This window comes from Pseudochaenichthys georgianus, chromosome 1, assembly GCF_902827115.2.
Source record: "Pseudochaenichthys georgianus chromosome 1, fPseGeo1.2, whole genome shotgun sequence".
Lineage (NCBI taxonomy): Eukaryota > Metazoa > Chordata > Actinopteri > Perciformes > Channichthyidae > Pseudochaenichthys > Pseudochaenichthys georgianus.
This window is the reverse complement of record NC_047503.1, coordinates 20,766,990-20,794,834: the sequence shown is the minus strand read 5'-3', so window position 1 is coordinate 20,794,834 and position 27,845 is coordinate 20,766,990. Positions and strand designations below refer to the sequence as shown.

General features: G+C 45.2%; 1 long non-coding RNA gene across 1 annotated transcript in view; it reads left to right on the top strand.

The window, feature by feature from the left end:
* Positions 1 to 7,021, top strand: part of LOC139434526 (uncharacterized) — a 44,164-nt gene extending 37,143 nt beyond the window's left edge. The window contains exon 3 of the long non-coding RNA XR_011643870.1: positions 6,746 to 7,021. This is a non-coding gene — a long non-coding RNA (uncharacterized lncRNA). The remainder of the gene's footprint in view (positions 1 to 6,745) is intronic.
* Positions 7,022 to 27,845: the final 20,824 nt, after the last annotated feature.

The following is a 27,845-nucleotide window of genomic DNA, read 5'->3' as shown; positions in this document are numbered from 1 at the left end:
AGTTTCCACACGCTGCATTTCACTCCGTCTCTCATCATGCGGCTCGTACACGCCCAGAGGATGAGAGGTGTGTATATGCTGTCCACACGAGGCGTTATAACGGTGCTCGTGGATTTATTATGACCGTGTGTAGGAGGCATATCTGGGACAGAGGAATGCCGCGAGCTCTGCAGTTTATAAACCAATAGGTTTAAAACAGCAGGCTTCTGCAGCAAATGAACCACCTCTGGTGTGTGTCCCTGTTGGAAGAGACCCCGGGGGATCATCACGTGACCAGCTGACGCCAACGCCGAGCAGCTGCGTCACGGAGAGGGCTGTGTGGGTTGTGACATGCTGGAGGAGAGCTGTCAGTTCCTCCACTCGCTGCCACGAGAGCCGCGCTCTGCTGGCTGAGTTTATCTTCTTCCAATTTCTTATGAAACCCAGGCTTTGACAGATGCGATACGAGATGTACCGTCTGTAAAGCGACTTCCTCCCTGGAGCGAGCCAGCAAATAGCAGGTCGTCCAGAGGAAACCACACTCTCATCCCTCCTCTGTGTAGTGGCTCCAGCCTTCTCTACACAAAAATGGGAGGAGCCAGGAAATATCCGACGGCAGACGATTGTCTGGTCTGATATTCCCTGAAATGAGAAAACGCAGGAATTTCCTGTGTTTCGGGATGATGGGTACGTGGAAGTATGCATCCTTCAGGTGGAAGTGAACCAGTCGTCCTGGTGAACACATTCCAGCACCTGTTTGATCGTCAGCATGTGGAATACTGACAGATCGAGGATGTCTCATTGCCCCAGTCTTTTTCGGGATTAGAAAAATAACGGGAGTGAAAACCCCTGATTTTCCTCCCTTTGAGGAACCCTGGAAATAGCCTCTTTCAACAGGAGTTCCCGTAGCTCTGCTTGGAGCGCAAGACACTGTTCTCGGGATGACAGGCGTGTCACCTGTATCCCGTTGAACTGTGGGGGGGGGAGGCGAACTGCAGGGTGTACCCTCTGCTGATCAGCCTGCTCATCCATCTGTCCATCAGACACACGCGCTGCCACTCCGAGAAACACTCTGAGAGCGGGCTCACATGCTCGAGATGTGTTGTGGTTGTCATGACGACGAGCCACGCCAAAGCCCTCGCCGCCGCTGCCCGTGAGGCAACCCAAGGTGGGCCTAGAGCAGGGGTGGGGAACCTTTTTCCTCTCAAGGGCCATTTCAATTTTTTCAACATCCTCCGAGGGCCGTACAAATGATTGACCTCGTGCATGCATGCACGTGCACGGTGTGGCATGACCACCAAAACAGAAAGATATGGACACAAGATGTGTGTAAATGTATTTAGTTTCCTATCCATGTGGACATGATTTAAGTGGGGGGGGACCTAACCTCCTCTAGGGGGGTTCGGGGGGTATGCTCCCCCGGGAAGATTTTGTTTTTAAATGTTGAAGTTAAAAGCATCAATCTGGTGCAATTTGAGAGCAAAATTAGTAGCTCTATGGATACATCTCTCAACTCAACACCCATATGAAACAGAACTGTAAACAGATTTACTTTTTCTTTATGGACATTTTACAAATCACTCCGCTTTCAAACTGTATTCTTGTTTATTAATAACAACTTTTTTTTACTGTTATATAGTATTTTATACCTGTTTACTTTATTATCTTATTTTTTTATAATAATGATCATATAAAGATGTGCCTTTACCTAACTGGTTGGAGAAAAAGCTTCTTATATTCGTTAGCATATCTAGCTAACCAGATGCTAATAACAACAAAGTTATTGACTGTATGATCAGTATGACAGTCATGAACAGATCGCCACTGGGCTTTCAACCAAAGACACAGCCACGCAAAAACTGCGGCATGTGTACGGCTCCTTATGGGTAGGCTACTGCAATTTTTGGAAGTGCCGGAGCGGTGTTCTGGTGCTCTCCGTCAGCACTACACCCCTGTCAGACGAGACATATATCACGTGATGACATGTTGTGTTCAAGGACCCTGATCGTGGCCAGGAAAAACAGGCACTCACTTGTTTAATTTTTTTGCGGTCTAGATTTCTTTCATTTTTTTCTTTTTTGCGTGTGTTTATAAATTACCTCGAGGGCCGTACCAAAAGGTCTCGCGGGCCGTATACGGCCCGGGGGCCGGAGGTTCCCCACCCCTGGCCTAGAGCGAAAGGGCTGTGAGGAAACCTCCACACGCTGCATTCTCATCATGACGCGCGTACACGCTCAGAGGATGGATGGGGGTGTGTGCAGTGATATCCACATGAGGCGTTACCACGGCGCTCATGGGCTTGTTACAACCTGATCTCACCAGAATGCGTGACTCCACCACGACTCCTTAACACCGCATTGCGTGGTGGAGTCACGAACTTTGTTACATTTGCGTGTCTGCACCATGCAAACAACCCCAATGTAAAGTGAATGAGGCTCCTTTGTCCTTTGTCGTGGTGCACACACGCATTTCTACCACATCCTGCAGTGAGCTTTTATTCTATAAAACGTTTTTAAAATCTACTTTATAGCTTGTAATAATCTGGTGTTTTTAAGTTGATCAGTAATGCAGATATCACTGTAAAATCAATCGACAGTAAAGAGAATGCTTACTTCCGGGTGTAAAATCCTCCGTTATCCAATGGGAATGCTCACATTGCTCTCCGTAATACAATAAAGGGGACATGATCAAATCGGAATATAATGTTCTTTTAAAAAACGTTAACTAAAGGGAACAATCTATTTGACACAGCTGAAGGTCTTCCTTAAAAACTAACTAATGTAATACAAATCACAGTTGTATTACACACAATGCACTGTTTTTTGAGAACAAAAATTCGTAACTAATGCACCATAATACATTCTGACAAAAAATAAAAATTATTATGAATACAAATAAAATAAAAGAAGCCTCCCGTGAGTTACTACAAGCTATAAAGTAGATTTTAAAAACGTTTTATAGAATAAAAGCTCACTGCAGGATGTGGTAGAAATGCGTGTGTGCACCACGACAAAGGAGCCTCATTCACTTTACATTGGGGTTGTTTGCGTGGTGCAGACACGCAAATGTAACAAAGTTCGTGACTCCACCACGCAATGTGGTGTTAAGGAGTCGTGGTGGAGTCACGCATTCTGGTGAGATCAGGTTGGCTTATTGTGACCGTGTGTAGGTGGCAGAGAAAGGCTGCAGCTTCCTCTCCCTGTGATGGCCGTGCAGAAGAGACCTTACAAGCATTCGTCCTTCCCGCTTTGGCTGTTCGCTGTTTGCTCCTCCTCTCTGGGAGCTGTAGTGACGTAGGGGACTTCCCCCCTCGTTCTCCTGTGTCCGATATCGCGTTAAACAGAGGATTTCGGCATTTTACATTCATTGCTTACTTCCACATACCTTTTCTCCTCCTTATCTCTTTCATAACTTTATATGTAATACATGTTAACGGCGTCAATAGCCACTTTAATGATACTAATGGAAGGTAGTCCCGGATGTCGTCATGAAGGATTTTCAGAATAAAAGCTTGGTATTGAGAACTTCCGTGTTTTTCCAGAATAAAATAGCATTTAAACTGACGGTATGTTTAAGGTACATTATGCCATAAAACATTGATTTTAATTTCTAACACTACTAATCAACAGATTGGAGGCAGCTGGTGTAGTTACTGTGCTCTGCCGCTTATTAATCGATAGATTAAATAGTGCAGGTTTTAGCAATGAGCCCTGCTGGCTATTAACCGACAGGAATAAACCTCCACACGCTGCATTTCACTCCGCTTCTCATCATGACGCGCGTACACGCTCAGAGGATGGATCGGGGTGTGTGCAGTGATATCCACGCTCATGGGCTTATTGTGACCGTGTGTAGGTGGCATATCTCGGACAGAGGAATGCCGCGAGGTCTGTGGTTTAATAACCGAAAAGTCATAACCATCAGGCCTCTGCAGCGACTCCTGCTGCCTACTAATCAACAGATTGGAGGCAGCTGGTGTAGTTACTGTGCTCTGCCGCTTATTAATCGATAGATTAAATAGTGCAGGCTTTTGTAACGAACTCTGCTGGCTATTAACCGATAGGTCATAGGCAGCTGGTTCACCCAGGGTGGAGGATATGTGAAATACATTTGTAACTGATGACTCAGACAACATGTTGGGAAATAATCTTTTTTTATTTCCTTCACACTCCCCCCCAAACCGTCAAGGCCGGCTTTGTTTCTTCGGCGGCTCTCGTGGAGCAGACGCCGAACGGGAGTACCTCACTCCCTTCTTACCCCCCCTCTCTGGTGGGGGGCCGGAGGCGCGGGACGGTGCCCTGGAGGCGTGGGACGGTGCCCCCGCCGCCGCTGACGGACGAGTCTGACGCCTCGGCTGTTGCTGCTGTGGGTGTCTGTCCGTCTGCCGCTGTGGCTGGGTTGGCTGCTGCTGCTGCTGCCGCTGGAGCCGTTGCGGCTTCACCGCTGGCTGGAGCCAGCTGACGTGCTGGCGGATGTCCTCCGCTTGCTCCGATGCCGCCTTCATAGACTCGACCATGGCCAGGAACTGGGGTCCGAACAGCCCGTCCGAGCTGATCGGAGCATCCAGCAGAACCTTCCTGGCTGGCTCTGTCACCGCTGCCTGCTGCAACCACAGGTGGCGCTGGATCTGAATCATCCAGGCCGTGATTCTAGCCTGGGAGACTGCCACGGCTGCGCACAGCGTGACTACCGTGCTGGCCGCCTTAGCGATCTCCTCTGCCTCCTCTGGAGCTACGGTGGTGGACCGTTCGACCAACGTCACCACCGAGTTGGTCAGCAACGCGATGTTGTTCGCTGCTGCCGACGCCTGGAACGCACACTGGTGCGCCCGGTCAGCCTGGCGGGCGACATACTGGTCTTTGGGGGTGGCCAACATAGGGCGCCGTCCGGCGACCAAGTTGGCCTGTCTAACCCCGAAAAACGCCGTTAAGCTCGGTTCCAGAGCGGGTGTGGTTGGAAAAACCTCGTCCGTGAACCCCTCCACCTTAGTGAAGGGAACAAAGGTGGCCACCGGAGCCCTTAAGGTCCTCGGGTTCGCTGCTGCCCCTTCCTGGTAACGCCTAATGGCGGGGAAGCGCGGCCAGATCGGGTCACTCCTTCCCGTCTGAACCCGGGAAAATACTCCGGCCATGTCATCCAGAGCCACCCTCTCCCGTCCTCGGGGAACGGGGAGGCCTCTGCATGCTGCTGCTTTGCCGATTATCTCCGGCAGCTCCAGCATAATGCCACCCAACGCCGGTAGCGCCGTGGACACGGAGAAGGGGACCACGTGCTCGGCCGCCACCTCTGACTCTCACTCCGACCCTGTCTCCCCCGTCCGGGGAAGAGGGGGAAGGGGAGAGCCGCATGGCGAGCCATGGAGGGAGACGGGGTAGGAGTCGTCCGACTCCTGCCCCCCACTCGCCTCCAGAAACAGGTTGTTGTCCCTGTTCTGGATGGGCCAGTCATCCTCCTCACCCGCAGCAGCTAGAGCGTCCGCCCTTTGCTTCCTGTCGGATGATGGGAGACGCACACAGTGAGAACATGCGATCTGCTGGCTGAGAGCCGCGTCCGCGTGCTCTGGTCCCAGGCAGGATGCGCATATCGGGTGCAAATCATAGCTCATGATATATCCTGTATTGCACGAAGGACACATGCGGATATGATCATTGCTGCTCATGATTCTTTCTCGTGCTTCAGTACTGCTGGTTGCTGAAGAAAAGAGGGAGCAGATTGCCGGGCCACCTTCCTATTTATACCGGAAGGAGGCCCGAGGGTGGGGCCCACCTAGCGGGTGGGCGTGGACTACAAGTGTTTCAGTGCTGCGCGGGGGCGCAGAGGGATAACCCAATAGCGATAGCCTTAGAGGGCGAAGCCATATACGAAATAGAACTTGAAAATGTACATAAATAACTGACGTTAATAATGCTAACTAGCGAGCTAGCTGTGTAGATCTGCTGCACTATTTACTACAGCCCGGCTGTCCGCAGCCGACTTTATAACAGTATTAAGTGAAAACCATTCAAAAATATTTTACAGAATAAATCCCTTATCCAAATCCCATAAAAACACAAGACAACCAGCAATTAGACAATACCCTGTGTCGTATTTGTGTCGGATGAATGCAAGCTGATATTGTCACTTTTTAAAAAACCTAAATAAGGGTTGTTCCCTCTTGTTTTCTTTGTTAGGATAATACTACAGCAAATGGGCTCCGTGGAAGGTGACTCCCCTGCAAACCAAAAAAGAGAAATAAAAGTATTTTTATTCCCGGTCTGCACGTTTTACGTTACGTCAATAATAATCTAAGGTATTGAGTTTTGGGATATTACTTGCATACAAATCTATAAATGCCTTAAGGTTTAAAAAATATACAATATGTGGTAAATTCAACAGTGGACCCAGCAAAGATTCACATTTTTGCATGATTTGTTGCTGTTACTTAATTATACTTTTAATAAATTCAAGTCAAGCTTAGTTACATGTGATGGTAGCTATATGCTCTTACCTGTGTGCCTCCTCCGCAACCAGACTGTATTCAAACTCTTAAGTACCAGTTCTATCTACTTTAAACAATTAAAAAGACAAAATCAACTACATTTATTGATAGACCAATGTTTATTTTTGCGGCCTCTTCTTCTTTTAAATTAAACTTTCAGACGTGAGATATTGAAATACAGTAATAGTTTTGTCTATTTAAAAAAGAATGAGCCATTCCTTACAGTTAACTTCATATTTCTTATTGTCTAAAGCATTTATGACACACATTTCCCCCTCATATTCACAGTGTGGATCAATTGAGACAGCCTGCAGAGACTTTGGGAGAAACCTCAGCATGACGGATGTCCTGTCTGTGGGTTTGGCTGGAGAGGACTGAGGTGGAGAGGTCTTTCTCTGGGATGAGGACGTGGCCTGATGGAGGAGGACGTGGCCTGATGGAGGAGGACCAGGCCTGATGAAGAAACCCCCTAACTGCATCTGTGAGCCCATACTGGGCTCAGCTGTCACAAACAAATGATGGTCCTGTTTGACTTTGTGTTCACAATAAAAGTGTAGTTTCTTAGTGAATGTCTTGTATTGGTCTTTAATCTGAAATCAGCTTTTCATTTTCTTCTTGCCCCTCTGAGAAAACGGTGAGGCAGTTGTGTCCTTCAGGTGTGTCCTTTCCTAACAGAAATGACAAGAAACATATGACATTATTGCAGAGCAAGTGTGTTATTTATGAAAGAGGTTTCTTTATTTAGCGGCTGTAGAAATAATGTATTTTTTTACTTTTAATGTGTTTTTTTAATTCATCACTTTGTACTACAAAGATAATCAGATTATGAATGAACAGTCTGCAGTTAATCAACATTAAAATATCTTATTATTAAATAATATTCAACTGATCGGTTGTCTCACTGCAAGAACCACTTTTACCACGTCTTTTACAGACAATATGTAGAGACAAATGGTAGCAATTCTCACAATGTAAAATAATAATTGCCTTAAATACATTGAAATGTGAAAGCTGATTATAGTTGTTACTTTATCTATTTAAACCAGAACGCTTCTCGATTCTTTGTACAGTATGAAAGGAGTCTTTGTACCTTTGAGTCCATGCTGAAGTTCACTGATGTTAGGAATAGGTCTGTCTCTCGTGGTCAGCATCCTCTGGTCTGTCTGCATCACCTGGAAACTTTAAACAAACAGATATATATATATATATATATATGTATATATGTACCCAACCCTACACATCGGTGAAACACATGCACATTCCCTACTGAGAACCTTTCAGTAAAATGCTTTTCAGGAGTGTGTGTGAGGTTAATTTTCAGTATTGTGTGTGTGAGGTGTTCAGTAGTGAATGTGAGAGGATTTCAGTAGTGTGTGTGTGAGGCTTAATTTTCAGTAGTGTATGTGTGAGGTGTTCAGTAGTGAATGTGAGAGGATTTCAGTAGTGTGTGTGCAAGGCCAGATGATTTCAGTAGTGTGTGTGTGTGTGTGTGTGTGTGTGTGTGTGTGTGTGTGTGTGTGTGTGTGTGTGTGTGTGTGTGTGTGTGTGTGTGTGTGTGTGTGTGTGTGTGTGTGTGTGTGTGTGTGTGTGTGTGTGTGTGTGTGTGTGTGTGTGTGTGTGTGTGTGTGTGTGTGTGTGTGTGTGTGTGTGTGTGTGTGAGTGTGAGAGGATTTCAGTAGTGAGTGTGAGAGGATTTCAGTAGTGTGTGTGTGAGGCTTAATTTTCAGTAGTGTGTGTGTGAGGTGTTCAGTAGTGAATGTGAGAGTATTTCAATAGTGTGTGTGCAAGGCCAGATGTTTTCAGTAGTGTGTGTGTGAGGTGTTCAGTAGTGAATGTGAGAGGATTTCAGTAGTGTGTGTGTGTGAGGCTTAATTTTCAGTAGTGTGTGTGTGAGGTGTTCAGTATTGAATGTGAGAGTATTTCAGTAGTGTGTGTGCAAGGCCAGATGTTTTCAGTAGTGTGTGTGTGAGGCTTAATTTTCAGTAGTGTGTGTGTGAGGTGTTCAGTAGTAAATGTGAGAGTATTTCAGTAGTGTGTGTGCAAGGCCAGATGTGTTCAGTAGTGTGTGTGTGAGGTGTTCAGTAGTGAATGTGAGAGTATTTCAGTAGTGTGTGTGCAAGGCCAGATGTTTTCAGTAGTGTGTGTGTGAGGCTTAATTTTCAGTAGTGTGTGTGTGAGGTGTTCAGTAGTGAATGTGAGAGTATTTCAATAGTGTGTGTGCAAGGCCAGATGTTTTCAGTAGTGTGTGTGCGAGGTGAGTTTGAATTTTGGCCTACACGGCCCCTCATAAAAAAGGGCCGCTCTCCGCGTGCCGAGAGGCAGGAGAGAGGCGCACAGCTGGTTCCCTGACGTCACTCACTCCGACAGGACACCCAGTACAGAGTGTGTCAGAGAGGATAAATAAAAATGAATACATGAACAGGGGGAAGACCAAGATGCAGCAGTGCAAATATCTTCCACTGACATTCCTCCGTGCAAAGCCGTGGAGGAGGAATTCCTCTGCTGGAGTGCGCAATAATGTTCTCCGGGGGCTCCACCCCAGAGGAGACATATGCCTGCGACACAGCCTCACACAGCCAGTGTGACAGCCGTTGTGCAGACAGAGGTTGCCCGATCGAGCGCTCTCTATAGTGCACAAACAGTGCGCACCACATAGCAGGACAGCGTGCGCGCAGGACAGAGGAGATGAGACGTGGCTTCTTCCTCCGACCTGTAAGGAGGGGGGAATAAGCCAGCCAGGGTGATCACTCTTGACCTAAAAGAGTTGTGATGACCTTAGGCATGAAGCCGGGTTAGGGCGTAAAACAGCTGAACTGCCATCTCCTTGGATCCGGAGAGCTGACGGAGCCACCGAGAGCGCAGACAAATCACTCACCCTTTTCTCTGATCGAGCCAAAAGTAGTACTACTTTGGCTGAACACAGTTTAAGGGGAACCTGATCAGGTTCAAATGGGGCTTTGCTTTAGTGCGCGTAACACCCAAGCCAAATCCCACTGAGGCGCCAGTGTGCGTGACACAGGTCTGAGTCTCAATACTCCTCGCATACAACGGCTGCTGCGTTCTGCGAGCCCCTCGGTTAAATTCGCCGGGAATATACATTGCTCTGATGGAGAGCAACGTGTGTGCGCGCCCAGAACAGCAGCCGCCTGGTTGCGTTCAGAAGCTGCGCAGATCGTACTCCTCCCTGGCGATTGAGGTAGGCTGCTTCCATAGCCGTGGCCTGTTGTCTGTGCACTTTTAGGCAAAAGGGCTGCGAGGGAGTTTCCACACGCTGCATTTCACTCCATCTCTCCTCATGAGGCGTGTGCACGCCCAGAGGATGAGAGGTGTGTGTATGCTGTCCACACGAGGCGTTATAACGGTGCTCGTGGATTTATTATGACCATGTGTAGGAGGCATATCTGGGACAGAGGAATGCCGCGAGCTCTGCAGTTTATAAACCAATAGGTTAAACACAGCAGGCTTCTGCAGCGAATGAACCACCTCTGGAGTGTCCCCCTGTTGGAAGAGACCCTGGGGGATCATCACGTGACCAGCTGACGCCAACGCCGAGCAGCTGCGTCACAGAGAGGGCTGTGTGGGTTGTGACATGCCGGAGGAGAGCTGTCAGTTTCTCCACTCGCTGCCGCGCTCTGCTGGCTGAGTTTAATTCCTCTCCCAGATAACATTTGTCTGAGAAGGAAGAGGACAGCTCTTCTTCCAATTTATTATGAAACCCAGGCTTTGACAGATGCGATACGAGATGTACCGTCTGTAAAGCGACTTCCTCCCTGGAGCGAGCCAGCAAATAGCAGGTCGTCCAGAGGAAACCACACTCTCATCCCTCCTCTGTGTAGTGGCTCCAGCCTTCTCTACACAAAAATGGGAGGAGCCAGGAAATATCCGAACGGCAGACGATTGTCTGGTCTGATATTCCCTGAAATGAGAAAACGCAGGAATTTCCTGTGTTTCGGGATGAGGGGTACGTGGAAGTATGCATCCTTCAGGTGGAAGTATGCATCCTTCAGGTGGAAGTGAACCAGTCGTCCTGGTGAACACATTCCAGCACCTGTTTGATCGTCAGCATGTGGAATACTGACAGATCGAGGATGTCTCATTGCCCCAGTCTTTTTCGGGATTAGAAAAATAACGGGAGTGAAAACCCCTGACTTTCCTCCCTTTGAGGAACCCTGGAAATATCCTCTTTCAACAGGAGTTCCAGCAGCTCGGATTGGAGAGCAAGACATAGCTTCTGGGAGGACAGGAGTGTTTCCTGTATCCCATTGAACTGTGGGGGGGGGAGAGGCGAACTGCAGGATGTATCCTCTGCTGATCAGCCTGCTCATCCATCTGTCCATCAGACCCACGCGCTGCCACTCTGAGAAAAACTCTGAGAGCGGGCGCACGTGCTCGAGATATGTTTTCGGTCGTCATGGTGACGAGCCCCGCCAGAGCCCCTGCCGCCGCTGCCCGTGAGGCAACCCAAGGCGAGGGCCTCTACATGCTGCGTCTCACTCCGACTCTCATCATGACACGCTCAGGGGATGGATGGAGGTGTGTACAGTGCTGCCCACATGAAGCGATATAACGACGTTCATGGGTTTATTAAGGCTGTGTGTACGAGGCGTATCTCGGACAGAGGAATGCTGCGAGCTCTGCAGGTTATTAACAGGGGTTAAAACCGGCAGGCTTCTGCAGCGAGCCCTGCTGTCTACTTAATCAACAGATTAGTGGCAGCCGGCTTATTTAGCGAGCTCTGCAGTTTATTAACCGATAGGTTAAAACCAGCAGAATTCTGCAGCGATCCCTGACGCCGTGGCGCTGCGAGCGCTGCCGCTGGGGCACTCAGCCTGGAATACTGCTCCTTCCCCCGTTCTGGCTTCTCTGTGATGTGCCGTAATGGTCGTCATGGTGACGAGCCACGCCATTGCCCTCGCCGCCACTGCCCGTGAGGCGAAAGGGCTGCGAGGAAGCCTCCACACGCTGCGTTTCACTCCGGCTGTCATCATGAGGCGTGTACACGCTCAGGAGATGAGTGGCGGTGTGTGCAGTGCTGTCCACATGAGGCGTTATAACGGCGCTCATGGGTTATTATGACCGTGTGTAGGAGGTATATCTCGGACAGAGGAATGCCGGGAGGTCTGTGGTTTAATAACCGAAAAGTTATAACCACCAGGCCTCTGCTGCGAACCCTGCTGCCTACTAATCAACAGATTGGAGGCAGCTGGTGTAGTTACTGTGCTCCGCAGCTTATTAATCGATAGATTAAATTGCGCAGGCTTTTGTAACGAACCCTGCTGGCTATTAACCGATAGGTCATAGGCAGCCGGTTCACCCAGGGTGGAGGATATGTGAAACACATTTGCAACTGATGACTCAGACAGCATGTTGGGAAATAATCTTGTTTTATTTCCCTCACACTCCCCCCAAAACCGTCAGGGCCGGCTCTGTTTTCTCGGCGGCTCTCGTGGAGCAGACGCCGAACGGGAGTACCTCACTCCCTTCTTACCCCCCTTCTCTGGGGGGGCGGAGGCGCCGGACGGTGCCCCAGCTGCCGCTGACGGACGAGTCTGACGCCTCGGCTGCTGTTGCTGCGAGTGTCTCTCTGTCTGCCGCTGTGGCCGGGTTAGCTGCTGCTGCTGCTGCCGCTGGTGTCGCCGACGTGCTGGCGGATGTGTCATCCTCAACCATGGCCAGGAACTGGGGTCCGAACAGCCCGTCCGGGCTGACCGGAGCGTCCAGCCTTGCCGCCTTCCGCCTCCTCTGGTGCCACGGTGGTGGACCGCTCGACCAGCGTCACCACCGAGTTGGTCAGCAACGCGATGTTGTTCGCTGCTGCAGACGCCTGAAATGCACATTGGTGCGCCCGGTCAGCCTGGCGGGCGACATACTGGTCCTTGGGGGCGGCCAACATAGGGCGCCGTCCGGCGATCAAGTTGGCCTGCCTAACCCCGAAGAACGCCGTTAAGCTCGGTTCCAGAGCGGGGGTGGTTGGAAAACCCTCCTCTGTGAATCCCTCCACCTTAGTGAAGGGGACAAAGGTGGCCACCGGAGCCCTCAGGGTCCTCGGGTTCGCCGCTGTCCCTTCCTGGTATCTCCTAATGGCGGGGAAGCGCGGCCAGATTGGGTCACTCCTGCCCGTCTGAACCCGGGAAAACACTCCGGCCATGTCATCCAGAGCCACCCTCTCCCGTCCTCGGGGAACGGGAAGACCTCTGCATGCTGCTGCTTTGCTGATTATTTCCGGCAGCTCCAGCATAATGCCACCCAACGCCGGTAGCGCCGTGGCTACGGAGAAGGGGACCGCATGCTCGGCCCCCACCCCTGTATCTCGCTCCGACCCCGTCTCCCCCGTCCGGGGAAGAGGGGGGAGGGGAGAGCCACATGGCGAGCGATGGAGGGAGACGGGGTAGGAGTCGTCCGACTCCTGCCCCCCACTCACCTCTAGAAACAGGCTGCCCCTGTTCTGGATGGGCCAATCGTCCTCCTCACCCGCAGCAGCTAGAGCGTTGCCCTTCGCTTCCTGCCGGATGATGGGAGACGAACACAATGTGAACATGCGACCTGCTGGCTGAGAGCCGCGTCCGTGTGCTCTGGCCCCAGGCAGGATTCGCATATTGGGTGCAAATCATAGCTCATGATGTATCCCGTTTTGCAAGAGGGACACTCGCGGACACTATCATTGCTCATGATTTGATCTTCCTGTGCTTCAGTACTGCTGGTTGCTGAAGAAAAGAGGGAGCAGATTGCCGGGCCGCCTTCCTATTTATACCGGAAGGAGGCCCGAGGGTGGGGCCCACCTAGCGGGTGGGCGTGGACTACAAGTGTTTCAGTGCTGCGCGGGGGTGCAGAGGGATAACCCAATAGCGATAGCCTTAGAGGGCGAAGCCATATACGAAATAGAACAGCCGGTGTTACTCGTGAGTGTTTTCCCCGAGAAACAAACACAATACACACAAACGCAAAATTACACAAACACACACACACGTATACACACACACTCGCGAGCTTCCCCTCCAAACGAAAATATCTTCCCTCCGTAGTATTTTGATCATTTGCTCCGCCAGGCCCGGACTGGCCATCGGGAGGACCGGGAGGTTTCCCGATGGACTGGCCTGTTAAGTGGCCTGCTGGCCTGAGGAATTTTTTGTATGTATGTATTGTGAACGCAGCGCTGCGCAAATGTGGGTCTGACTCTGCCTCACAGAGGGTGACTGGCTGTCTCCATGATGTGGCCTGCCGACATGGCTACTTTCATCAGACCGGTTACGTGTATTGTTGTTGTTAGCATCCGGTGCTAGCTAGCGGCGCTAACGGATATAATGAGCTGTCAACAAGGTGGAGGAGAGTCCTCTCCTGTCAGACTGAGAGACTGATAACTACAGCTCAGGTGAGGTAAAGGACTTTAGAGTGTTTAGATAGTTAACTTAGTCTAAGTTCTCTGTGGGTCTCAAACGGTTTGGTCACCATTTATGTAAACACATATTTCCATTTGAAGGGGGAGTGATTAGTAAAATATGCATGAATAATAATTTTCAAAAAAGTTAACTAGGTGAAAAAAGGTAAGATAAACTTTAAAAACTTGTTGAGAGCTAAAACTAGTCTTTGCTGTTGCCTAAAAGAGGAGCAGGGGAGAGACGGGTGAGGCTGGTTCATGAGCCAATGAGCCCAGACACACTATGCCATGCTAACTATAAATGAACCAAAAACAAATAAATAAACAAGTTTCAATGTTTTTTCATATTGGATATGGTATGTTATTGGTTATGGCCATGTTCTTATGATTTTATGATTATTTAAATATATACAGTCCTGTTTCATATGGGTGTAGTCTCTTTATTTCCCCCTCAAAGTGCACCAGATTGATGCATTTAAGTCCAACATTTAAAAAAAAAAATCTTCCCGGGGGAGCAAGTCCCCGGACCCCCCTAGAGGATTTGAGGTCCACCTCCACTTAAAATATGTTCACATGGATAGGTTCCTAAATAGATTTGCACTTTTTTTTTAAAATAGTAACCCATGTCCATATGTTTATTCTGGGGTAGTTTTAAAGTTTATGGCTATCACTATGGGCAGCAACGTTGTAAATATTGACAAATAAATCCAGGAAAATGACACAAAAGAAAACTGGTAGTGGCCTGGTTGGGTGTATAATTCCCCGGCCTGACTGTCCCAGTCCGGCCCTGTGCTCCGCTAATAATCAATCAGATCGAGGGATTCCAGAGAAGAGGAAACTTTGAAGGCCTTTTTCTCAAAATGATGACTCGGTGACAGTCATTATATAATGTGACATATTTCGCTTAATATTTGGAGTACAAAAACAATCCTGATATCATTAGAAAGCTAGGAATATCCTCTTTCCAACAGTGTATACAACTCAAAATGTGTCTTTGGGTCAATGCGACTGATTTAGATAGAGCAGGTCACATATGTAAATGAGCTGTGCAGTTCCTCTGATGTCATTGGCCGTCCCGTCCTCGCAACATCCGAGGTGATTGGATTGACGTCATCCAATCCCCGCCCGCTTCTGCTACGTCATCCGGGGGAGGAGTACAAAGGCCGGGCAAGCAGTGTTGCCAACTTGGCGACTTTGTCGTTAAATTTGGCAGCTTTCCAAACCCTCCGGCTACTTATTGTTGTCAAAAGCGACTAACGACTAATCTAACGACTTGTAATGGTGTTATTAGGGACTTTTCTGGTGTTTGGAGACTCACGTATTGTTCTGCAGTTAACGAGCTGCCGTGAGCCCCTCAGCCATCCCATAGTACTGTGGAGAATTGAAGATTATATCACCTGATATATAAGAAGTGTGTTACGTTTGAATGGCAGAAAGTCTTGTTGCAATTTCCAGATATTGAAGGAGGCCCCTTGAGTTTCTCTGTTAATTATCAATAGTCTGGGCAAATAACAGGGGAAGCCAAAGGGGGATTTTCCTCAGATTTAATGCAGTTACATTCTTGTAGTTAATGATGCATGTCCTGCAGACCCAGAAAAAGCCTTGAGAATTGAGTCACACAGTTAAGAGAGACAATAGTCCTTCTGAATTATCAATAAATGTATTCAGTCCAGTAAAGCAGACTCCGAGGTGAAGGGAAGTTCACAGAAGCCCTTAGGCTACAAGAACAATCAACTTCTGTTAATGATAAAGATGTGTGTGCGTTAAAGATGTTTGGGGAAGAAGTGTGTCTATTGCAGCAGCCAGATAGATTACTGCTCAAAACGATACCTGTACTTTTGTTTTATTGACTTCTCTGTTTGATTCTTTCATGAAGTGGGGACTAAATTGCCACAACATTTTGAAGAAGTTGGCTTAAATGTGCTTAAATTACTCTGTGGGAAATAAGGAGCATGTTTGCATTACAGGAGACTAGAAATGATGGGGGAGGGGAGCAGAGAGGGAAGTCTGAAGAATGTGTGTGTGTGAAAGCTACAGAAATACGAGACAGCGAATACCAGATGTGTTTGTTTTGCTTCAAACTAAGGGACTCTTGTTTCCGGATCATCTCGGCTGGCGCGCGCTGATTCGCTACGACACACCAGCTCCTCCTGTTTTTGTTTTGAGTATGTAAGCCTGTTCTGTCTTTGGTTCGCCCTCTCTTCCTCCTGCTGCCAAGACAAAGTAAGTTAGATCTCCCGGCGGGAGGAACCAGAGCCGGAGTAATCCGGATTACAATTTACTTCGTGATGTTGTGTTATTGTATCTTTTGCCATTAAATCAGCATATTTGTTATAACTTTACCAATGGTTGCTGTGAATTCTTCCTCTGTTAATCTGACCCATTCACAAAAGGACGCGCGGATAGGGTGACCAGATGTCCCGCTTTGCGCGGGACTGCACAGCATTTTCACGACTTTTGGTGCGTCCCGCAAATTGAGACGATGTCCCGCATATTTCATTTTGATTGGCTAAAACGCTTTTCTTTAAAATCAGATTCATCCAATGGCTGTTGAGAAAGCAGGGAAGGCTATCATCACGGGGCTGTGTTTGCTGTCAATCAAACTGTAACACACGGCGGGTGCTGGTCAAGTGTTAACCAATGAGAGTAACTCACACACACACACCCCCCCCCACCCGCCAAACAACAACAACGAACGCAGGCGACGCAGCAGGTTATGGAAAATGGAGGAAACTGAAACTACAGCTAAGAAGAAAAGAAGATGCACATACAACAAAGACTGGGAAGACACTCACCCGTGGGTGAAGCCAGTGCAGGGCGACTCTCAGAGATTTTGTTGCAATCTTTGCAAGAGTAATTTTTAAATGTCACATGGCGGTGAATACGACGTCAAAAGACACAGAGAATGCGATTCTCACAAGAAACGTGTCACTCAAAAAGAGACATCCCACTCTATGGAGACATTCCTACTCAAACCAAAAAATGATGGCCACTCAGACAAGGTGACAGCAGCAGAAATAACCAGTGTTTACCATACAGTGCAACACTCCCATTCATACCGGTCAAATGACTGGTAACAAGCTAGCGCCGACCATGTTTCCAGACTGTGAGATAGCAAAGAAAATGTCATGTGGTCATACAAAAGCAGCGTCCATAATAACAGATGTGCTTGCCCCTGCCTCTGTGGAGAGTTGTTTGACAGAGTCAAAGACACCAGTGGGTCTAGGTGACAGAAGGCCCACCTTCTGTTGCTGTGATGGACAACACTGAAAGCTATTTTATTTTATGTATTATTATGTTTCTGTTCCCTCCTGGCCAGTGTTGGTTTTATTTTATCTATTAATTTATGTTGTGCCTACTTGTACAGGTAATACACTAGTTGAATTAAGAAGATGCATTTCTAAACACTTGAAGTTAATAATGCCTGCTGCCTTGGTTAGCCTTAGTTTACTTTTCTTTATTATTATTATTTCCGGGGGTTGGGGGGTGCTGTTGAGAGGGTGTCCCACATTGTCCCACATTGTCCCACACAACCATACTCCTTGTCCCACATTTGGTTTGTTGGGATCTGGTCACCCTACGCGCGGAGGCAGAGGGGGCCCTTAGAGCCCCCGCCAAAGAATGACGTCTGCCACAACAGTACTCACAGGCGCGCAGACTCCTGCCTCCCGCAGCAGCTCAGCTGCAGTCAGAGCAGAGAGGAGACAGCCACACCCTCCCGCGTCGAGACAGCTTCAGTCACTTAATCACCTCGTCCACTGTGTGTGTGCCTCTCTGACTGTGACAAGCTAAACATCCACGTAAGTCATTGTGTCACAGTCTAAACTGTATTCACAAAAGTACAGAAAGGAGTGGGAATCAAACCCTGAGTTTAAAGGATGGTTGAAGACATTTATTGGAGATGACACTAGGGATGGGAACGATTAATCGAATATTCGAAATGATTCAGGTATTCGAATAATTATTCATGTATTCGAATATGAGTTATGAATATTTTTATTAATTTTTTATTTTTTGTATTAATTTATTTTTTGGGAGTGATGCCTAAGTTGATTACATATTATCAAATTGAATAATTCAATGTATATATATACGACTATGCCATAGCTAAATGTGTTAGGTGACGTCTAAAGGTGTTATTTGCTCCGCTCACCGGACCCTCACAGCGGGCAGAGCTGCAGGTGCTGATCTCTCTCTCGTGTCCGGTTATACTTCACTCGCGTTTATGTCCAAATCCATCAGATCTAGCTAGTTCTAGCCAATGATATGGCTGCTGCCCCTCCCTACACGCAGACTCAAACCTCATCTTAGGCCCAAATGTGGCGCAAATGAGCTCCGCAGCCGTTGCGAGGTTCCGGCGCTAACAGTTCATGAGCGTGCTCCCCCGCCCCCTGTCAACACTCGCGACACATGAGTGGCCAGCCTAAACAACAATAAGCGCTGCTTGGCAACCGTGTGTGGCGGCAAAGTACATAGACATTTTGACTGGAGAGATTTAGTTTTGCCGGTATTCAACATTTTACCAGTCATAGTCCGGTAATTATTTACACTCTAAGAAGAGTCCTACACAACAGACATGGCGTCAAAAAGGAGTAATGTGTGGAAATATTTCGACCAGGTAAGTGAGTGCGGTGTAGAGGTCAACCTATGCCAAATTAAATGTATATACATGCTATACCTTGCTATACCCGCAACCTCTGTTCCAGCTGAGAGGGTCTTCTCTACAGCTGGCCTGATTGTGAATCGCCTCCACACATGAAAGCTGTAGGCCTATAGCTGTCAAACTGTGATCACCAGTTCAATACATTTGACAAATTCGACTTGGTTTCTACACTTATTTGAACATGTATGTATTTGTAAAAAATTATTGGAAAAAAATTGGGTACAAAAAAAAATGTAAAAAAGAGATTTCTACTAAAAACTACTAAAACTATTTCTACTTTTTCTAATAGAGACATTTCTGATCTACTGTTGTCTGGATTTACTCTGGTGGTTTCAAGTTTTGATCATTGAAGGGTGTGGAACGTTATTTTACCGCCATTACATGATATGAAAATTGGGCAATGACGTCATTTAGGGACTTCTGGCGACTTTTCGGACAGCCAATAGCTACTTTCCTGCAGCACTGCAGGCAAGGACATCATTCTAGAGGCTCTGTATTGTGAGACAGACGCCTCCAGCCTCTCGTTGTGTTGCCGCCATATTCTGTGCTTTGTTAGACTGCTGAGCAGCGTGTTAAGTAGGTTTTCTGTGCTAGTTACACTGATTAGCAGTGTGTCGTAGTGTTCTGTGTTTAGTATAGTGTGTGTGTACCGCTTAGACCCAGGTTAGCTTAGCGCCTGTAGATCAGCATTTGTGTGTGTATCGCTTAGACCCAGGATAGATTAGCGCCTGTAGATCGGCAACAGCTGTGTTCTCGCACAGCTTCCTTTTGTTTGTTATTTTGTTCCACTTTAGAAGTGAGGTATTTTCTTTCCTTTTGTGTATTACCCGTTGTGGGATAATACTGTGCAACTCTCTTTTGGAGTTCTCCTTTTGTTAAATAGCAACAGTTTGGCCCTTTGTTTGTGCCAGGCTGTTTGTGTATATCATTTTGTTCATTTATAGTTACAATTCAAATAAACCACTTGTAACTTATACCAATTCTACTCTGGTTGTGTTTCTTCCCTTTGGATCCCCTAGACCCAAAAGGGAACGTACAGATTGCCCGGGTTCGATTATTATTATTAGGTTTATTTTCAAAGCTCGATTTGTTTGTTTTGTTTATTCATTTTATTCCTATTTCAACTTTGTGTAGGTTGAAATAGTTGATAGACATTGGGGTGGGTGAGGGGTTGTTGTGTTGTTTTTTAATGTTTAATAAAATGCCGGCTATGTTAATATAATATTGTTCCTTCTATTTTTTTATTATCTTCTACTCCTCATTGAAAGCAACCTTTTACATAGCAATGTTACACAAAGAAGGGAGATAAAAGTTAAACATTCTCCATATGTATGATAACAATGAGGATTCTGTAGATCAGTGGTTCTCAAATGGGGGTACGCGGACCCCTAGGGGTACGTTGTAGTACTGCAGGGTGTACGTGAGATGTATTTTATGTTAATGGAAAAAAAAATGCATTTAAACAAACTACTAATAGTAGATTAACTACTTTATTTAAAGGTTTAAAGTAATTCTGGATAATAAAATGGGGGAAATAAACGGGGTGCTCTCTTTTTCTCCCTCTCCTGCTAGCTCGTCAGTCTCGTGCAGCTCGCTGAACCTGTAATAAGTGACCCGACCGTAAAGAATAAATATATTCATAACTAGTTTAGCTAGTTCCAGAGTAGATAAACTAGCTAAGTGTGTTAGGTCTAACTCTTAGTGTATTTAATTTTGCTCCACTCAACGGTCCGGCGGAGCTGTGATCATGCAGAGTTCTCCGCAACCTGATCTCACCAGAATGTGTGACTCCACCACGACTCCTTAACACCGCATTGCGTGGTGGACTCACAAACTTTGAACATAAGATCGACTGATCAGCTGCTGCTGATAGTGCCTAAGACCAGGCTTAAAACCCGAGGGCATCAAGCTTTTGCAGCGGCTGGCCATAGGCTCTGGAATACTTTGCCCCTCCATGTGAGGTCGGCCCAGACCCTGGGGGTTTTTAAATCAACACTTAAAACTCACTTTTTCTCTCTGGCTTTTGTTTAATTATCTATTTATTCATTTAGTTCTTTATTTTAATATTTATAACATAACATAGGATTTCATAAAGTATTTTTAAAATAGTTTATACATTATTCGAATATAGGAATAGTAGATAGGATTACTTAAAATATAGTACCTTATATTTCATTTTTTTTTCCTTTAGACCCTTGCGGTTTATTCTTAAAAACCCTTACCCACCCCCCATTTTCTCTCTGCTGGTCTATGGCCTTGTAGATGGTAACGGATTACAGAGTCGCTTAGATAAGCGGGGGAGTGCATCTGACGAAGAGATAGGTTGTTGTGCTCCCTATCTCTGTTTCTTATCCTATATCTAATATAACTGCTCGGGTCTTGATAGATTGAGTGGGGAAGTTCATGAGATCTTTCTAGAGGGTTATCAAGAATAACTTTTATCCAATGACCTTTTCCCTCTCTGTCTGTGTCTGTGTATTCTCTTGTTCCGATTAACCCAGCCAAATCTTTTTTCTTGTTTTGTATCTATATCTACGCCGGGATCCAGAGTCAAGTCTGATCCTCTTGCTGTAGTCCTGTGTCTTGGATCCTCTATCCTGAGTTCTGGATTAAGTCGTGCACTTCGGGTCGTGGCAGAACCTGTCTCTGCGGTCCTGCCTTGGGTCTAAAATATAAACAACCCTTAAAGCAGACTTTAATTACACCTGAGTAAAATTCAGGGAAGGTGATTGTCAAGTGCCAACAATCAGGAGAGATATTTGATTGGAGGACTGGCTTATCTAAAGCCAGTTGAGTAGCACTTGAAATGTTTTAGCTCTATGAAACCTGATGTACTTATATGATTCTGTTTTCTTCAAGCTTGTATTTTGTTGGTCGAACTCACTTATTGTAAGTCGCTTTGGATGAAAGCGTCAGCTAAATGCAATGTAATGTAATGATTGTTGGTGCTTGAGAAGACTAAATATTTATCTGTAGATCCCTATAAAATATATACATTACTCGTTATTCTCTACAAATAGTTAATTAAAAACTGTATATAATTGCTATTTTGGACATCCCTTTTCAAGATTTCAATATTACTCTAAACGTGTAATAACGTGCTTTAACCAGTAGGAGGTGCGGGTTAAAAAGCTGTCAAGTTTACAGTGTTAACAAAATAAAATATACTGCTGTTTCTGGTTTGGTTTACGACGGATATATTCTGTTATTGTTTTGATATTTGTAACACAAAAGCGATGGAAAAAACACGCAGCAACACAGAAAAGATGGTCTTAACAAGGTAAACAATAAGGCTCCTCTATGTCAATAAATGCAAGAGATGCAGCATTTTCTCAACAATGTTTAATTTACATTTTTCATCTTCCTCAGACGTCACTGGGGCACTGTCAAATGGGCTGTCAGCCCAACGATGATTTGGACTTTATTACCCCAAAAACCCAAGCCACAGCTTTGCTATCATTGCAGTTTAGTCGTGTTTATATCCTACATTGGATTTGCTTCACCGAACACACAGTGGCGACTGGTCATTAGGGGCACAGCCCCACCTAGTGTCAGCAGAAAGTATTACAAATAATGATTACAAAAAAATGCAAAAAGTAAATAACAAAATATATAAAATATATTTTAAGATCATGTTTAATCATCTGATTCGTCTGTACATTGCTGTTTTAGTCTGTGTTCTTCTAATTAGTGTCTAGAGTGTGTGCCTATTGAGCTGTTTAGAGCCATGTGGGACAAAACCGGATCATGCCCCTCCCTCTCACTGTCTAAGTGAACGGTGACTATAAAAACTACACTACGCATGCTCAGAGTATTGTCCTATTTAATGTGTGTGGCAAAAAAATAATGACCATAGGGGCACTGAGCTGCCATCTCCACCATACGTCATCTCACATAATTCAGAGCTGATTGGCTGTAAGTATGTGTGCCGTGAAAAGTGTGGTGTGTGAAGAGGAGGAGAGAGACGCGTCCTAAAACCAGGAAGTAAGCTGCGCATGGCTTCCCTCCACAAAAAATTTCTCTCCATGGGATTTTAGAAAATAGCTCAAAATAAGCTCTGTGGGAAACGTACCTGTTAGATAAATGCACGTTTTGGTCAGCCGGATAATATCCACATGTCTACCCTACTTTTATAATTGTTCAAATCATAAATCTATCGATTAGATTTATGATAGACTTTTGAAACTACAAGAAGATAAAAAAAAGATAGTTGAAACTGCTATTGACATGTGCAGAAAATGACCCTATATCTAGTTTTCGTATATATATATATATATATATATATATATAAAATATATATGCATTTATTGTTTTCCTGCCCTAACTTTTATTTAATTTGTTCTCCTGTTTTCTTTATTTCTTTGTACTCCTTCATTTCTATACGTTTTTTACGCAATAATGCCGCTGTATTAGGATGATGCACGGGAGGGTTACTTTCCACAAGCTATGCTTCAGCCCTCACGCTTCTACTAATTTTGTTCATCTTTGTGTGTATGAATTAAACTTTTTTTGTTTTTTGGATGAATAAAAAAATATATATACTTTCAGCTTGGGGGCCCCCTAGTGGCCCCGCATAGTCCGCATATAGGAAGAAACGGCCCTGCGCATAATCCCCGCATTTTTCCACACAAAGTTGAGAAAAAGTTAACTTGTCTTGACGTGAAGTAGTGATGATGATGATGATGATGATGATGACACGACGTCATCAGCTCGCGCATCACAGAAGGTAAACAACACCGTAGAGTGAACGAGAGAGAAAACACCAAGATGAAAAAATCTAATCCATCTAATTTACCGACGAACATTTCTGCTAAAGACCGGGCAAAGCAGTACCCCGATGTCTTGCACGAAAGTGGGGGGAAACTATTCTGCACCCCGTGCAACTGTGTTGGAGCATAAGAGAAATTCGACGGTGACGACCCACTTTGATTCATTCAAACATTCGAAAATGCTTTCTGCTGCTGCGGACAAGAAAGCCAAACAACTCACGTTCACCGAGGCATCGATCTCCAAAACCCTTTCGAGGGCTACAAGAAACGAGGTGAGAAGCCTACAAGATTGAAGCTGGTCAGATAACGAACGAGTAAATGAAAACAGAATGAGGCGGAGAAGTGTGTGTGTGTGTGTGTGTGTGTGTGTGTGTGTGTGTGTGTGTGTGTGTGTGTGTGTGTGTGTGTGTGTGTGTGTGTGTGTGCGTGCGTGCGTGCGTGTGTGTGTGAGAGAGAGAGTGTGATTAAAATAGCCCAATTGCTTTTACAATAAATAAACATTGAATGTATTTAATTGAATAGTAAAGGGGTTTAACGTTAGTGGCAGGTTGTGTGTGAGAGAGAATAAATAAAACAGCCCAATATTTCAAAAAAGATATTTAGCATATTTCGCAACTCCCCCAATTTCACAGCATAAAATCACATAAAAACCCTGCATGTTTAATCGCATAATCAAGGATTTTAGCCCGCGTTTTTCTGGAGGGTCTATAACTAGCTGTGACATCACGCACTCTAGTTAATGTTAACATCTGAAGAAAGCCTCTGTAACAAGGTCTGACCAATGTTTAATATCTCTAAAAGTAAGAATCAGATTTAAAAGTTGTGTTACACAAATAATGTCAGACAGATGTGTAACATTTTAAAGTTGGAATGAGGTTTCTGAGTGAAAGTATGAATGAACAGTTAGCAGTTGAAGTCGCATGAAGATTTGTTGAAGTCTGAACAATTTCTCAATTGACTTCCATGTTAAAAAATCTGATGAATTATGGGATGTATCTCTGGAATTATGAAAGTTATGAATGAGAAAAGTAATAGCCATCGATTCCCGACCGAGCTGAACGTTTTGATGTTTGAACGGAGTTTCTGCGATGTTCAATGCAGGAGAAGAAGAGGGCCAAAATAACAGGCGGAATAATAAAGAATTGTGTGCGTAGAAGAACAGATAGTTGGAATGCTGTGTCAGCATTCCCACTAAATTATCTTTGATCGTGATACGGGAAAGCTTTAGTCGGTCACAAATATTCCCCTAATCAAAAATGCATGTTTTATCTCAAATACAATTTCAAAACAACAAATTCCTGAGTGAAGTTCATTGCTGTTTTTGAAGTATAACTTGGAGACCTGAGTTGACGTGTCAAACACCTTTAAACAAACTCTGTTTCAGGATCACACAGACATAATTCACTATTTAGCATTCTCCCTTTTATAATAGGCTCAAATTATTGTTGTTTCCCTCAATCATTCATCATTTGACATCCTTTTCTGGGACATTAATAATTAATGGACGTGCTTTTTGAGCAGAACCTCTCCCAGTGTGCCGGCATGGGAGGCGGGCTGGTGAGAGAATGTGTGTACCACCTGAAATATTTAACAGCCCCGTGTTCAGCAGCTGTTTTTGTAAAATCCTATTTTGGAATAAAGTATTTTTGTGTTGAGACTTCACAGCGGACTTCATTTTTTTTTCATTAGAATATTGTGTGTGTGTGTGTGTGTGTGTGTGTGTGCGTGAGTGTGTGTGTGTGTGTGTGTGTGTGTGTGTGTGTGTGTGTGTGTGTGTGTGTGTGTGTGTGTGTGTGTGTGTGTGTGTGTGTGTGTGTGTGTGTGTGTGTGTGTGTGTGTGTGTGTGTGTGTGTGTGTGTGTGTGTGTGTGTGTGTGTGTGTGTGTGTGTGTGTGTGTGTGTGTGTGTGTGTGTGTGTGTGTGTGTGCGTGCGCGTCTGATTTCAACTCAGATTACCTGTTGGGATTCTATGAATATTTTACATCCTCCCAAATGAGGTTTGAAAGTAAATGATGATGTGATTTTATCTTCTCATTATTATGTTTTCCATTTGCTCTAATTTCTTTGGGACTTTCTGAATAAGAAACTTACTTTTTGACTAAAATAATGATTAATTCAACAAGAAATATGTAAACAAGCTGGGCTTTGTGTATTGACCTTTAAATGGATATACCCACATCTCTCATTCTTTAGCAAAATTAATTATGAAGAGAAAATGAAATGGAAATCCTTCATTATTACATTACATTTTAAGGCTTGAAAACATTGATATATTAATAGCTAAAAGGTTGTGCTATTACTAAAAGTATTTTCGGAGCTTTTGTCAACACAATAAATATCTTTTTGCTGCATAAAACATGTGTACCTTTTAAAATAGAATATACAGTATACCCATCCCTCCATCCATCCATCTACCCACTCGACCCTCCATTCATTGAAACAACAAGTTCATCTTCTGGTTCACATGAAAAACCCAAGATGTTCCTATGGACATTTAAGCCCTCAAATTCCCCCTATATGTGAAGTGTCATTTGTTGCAAAGTAAAATATAACTTTGAGCGAAGGACAAGTCTAATTGAATGGAGAAAAGTTTGAGAGAGAGAACAAAAGGAGGCAACTTATCAGGGAGAAAGTGTCAGAGGAAGAGAGTAGGAAAGGGAAGGAATTTAGTCGGAAGGCTTAATTTGTTGTGTGTGTGTGTGTGTGTGTGTGTGTGTGTGTGTGTGTGTGTGTGTGTGTGTGTGTGTGTGTGTGTGTGTGTGTGTGTGTGTGTGTGTGTGTGTGTGTGTGTGTGTGTGTGTGTGTGTGTGTGTGTGTGTGTGTGTGTGTGTGTGTGTGTGTGTGTGTGTGTGTGTGTGTGTGTGTGTGTGTGTGTGTGTGTGGAGACACGCTTTTCTAAATCCTCTGCAAGGTCACATGAGTCTTTCATTCCCAAGATGAGTAAACATTGGCCCACGTTCTGTCATCACAACTGCTGCACCTTCAACCAAAAACTGCTGGTCTGTTTCTCTCTGCCCATGCCCATTTAAAAAAAGAACAAACGGAAAGAGAAAAAAGGAGTTAGTGTTGCCAAGAATAACATTTTCAAAACAAAATTGTGTGTGTTTCTTTACCATCTTCTTACATACAACTAGGTGCAAATATCCTGGAGGTGCAAATATAAACAGCTAGCTAACGTAGCCAGGTAGAGCGCACTTTATTTTTTTTCTGAATTAACGACTGAAGAAATCGCTGCATGTCTTCGGATTACATCTCTGGACTTGAGGGGTGTGCTCTAGGTCGTTACCAGCGTAAACTAGAGCTGTGTGGGTTGTCGGATTGCCCTTACAGACTGCATGCAGATGTATGGAAAAACGACCCTCGAAAGTGGCCTTCGGTCGATTTTGGCAGCATCTACGTCTATCTTCTGGAAACACCAGGTGAATACCCCACTTGTCAGAATAATATTATCATGCCATTGCATATATGTGGTATTTTAGAGTTGACTAGATATTGATTAATGCAATAGACTATGATATTCAGTACAGGAAGCTTAGCAACACCTAGACTGTTACAGGATTTTTATTTTGGAAAGTATTTTTTTTTCTTACTTCTCACGTTTTTTATTATATTTTATTATATCATAACTTAGTACTTTTTTCTTAACATAGGTAACATTTCCTGCTGTAACGATGCAAATTTCCCCTCTGTGGGACTAATAAAGGTCTGTAATACAGGCCCTGGACTGTAAACATAACCTCATCATTGGCCATTGATATAATTTGGTACTACCAGTATTGTAGCTATTGTCACTGTGTTAAGCCTTACATTGATGCTTACCAGCTGTGAAATCAAAGGTAGTATATCCTACTATGTTTGATGTTTAATTATAAGGTGACAGTGTATGTTTTACCTTTGTGTTTCAACAAGGTGTCCACACTGAAGAAGCTATGAAGAACTATAAAGCACTAGACTCCTTCAAGCTGCTGGAATCTGGTTGGGTGCAGACAGTGAGGCATATGATTCCGGATGACACAACCCTTACTGTCCTGAGAGCTGACGTGACACCGTCATTCCGTGTGAATGAACCGCCTCATCATCCATGGGCAGCCGTTACCCAGCGTGGCGATGTGGTTGCTGCTCACTGTGACTGCAAAGCTGGGTATGTAGATTCCAGTATGTAGAAACTACATTTTTACTATGAACATATTCTTGTTGTATATTGTTCTTTGAAAACAATTAAATTACATAGGCATCATTGGAAATATGAAAACATTTGACCTTTGATGGATGTATTTCTCACAGAAAACAATGCCAGAATATTGACTTGTTTGTTGAACTTTTACGTTGATTTATGTGTGTGTTTATAGGCTTGGTGAGTCATGCTCCCATATTGGAGGTCTGCTCTACAAGGTGGAGATGATCGTCAGAGCAAGAGATCCTGCCTGCACTGATGTACTCTGCACATGGAACGAGGCGAGCATGAAAGGTGTGCAACCAGCTCGAGTGGCCGACATCAACTTCTATGGTTGACTGGTTTTTGGACCCCCCCAGATCCCCCAATAAAGCAAAAATGCACGTTTCAGAGTGGCCTTTTATTGTG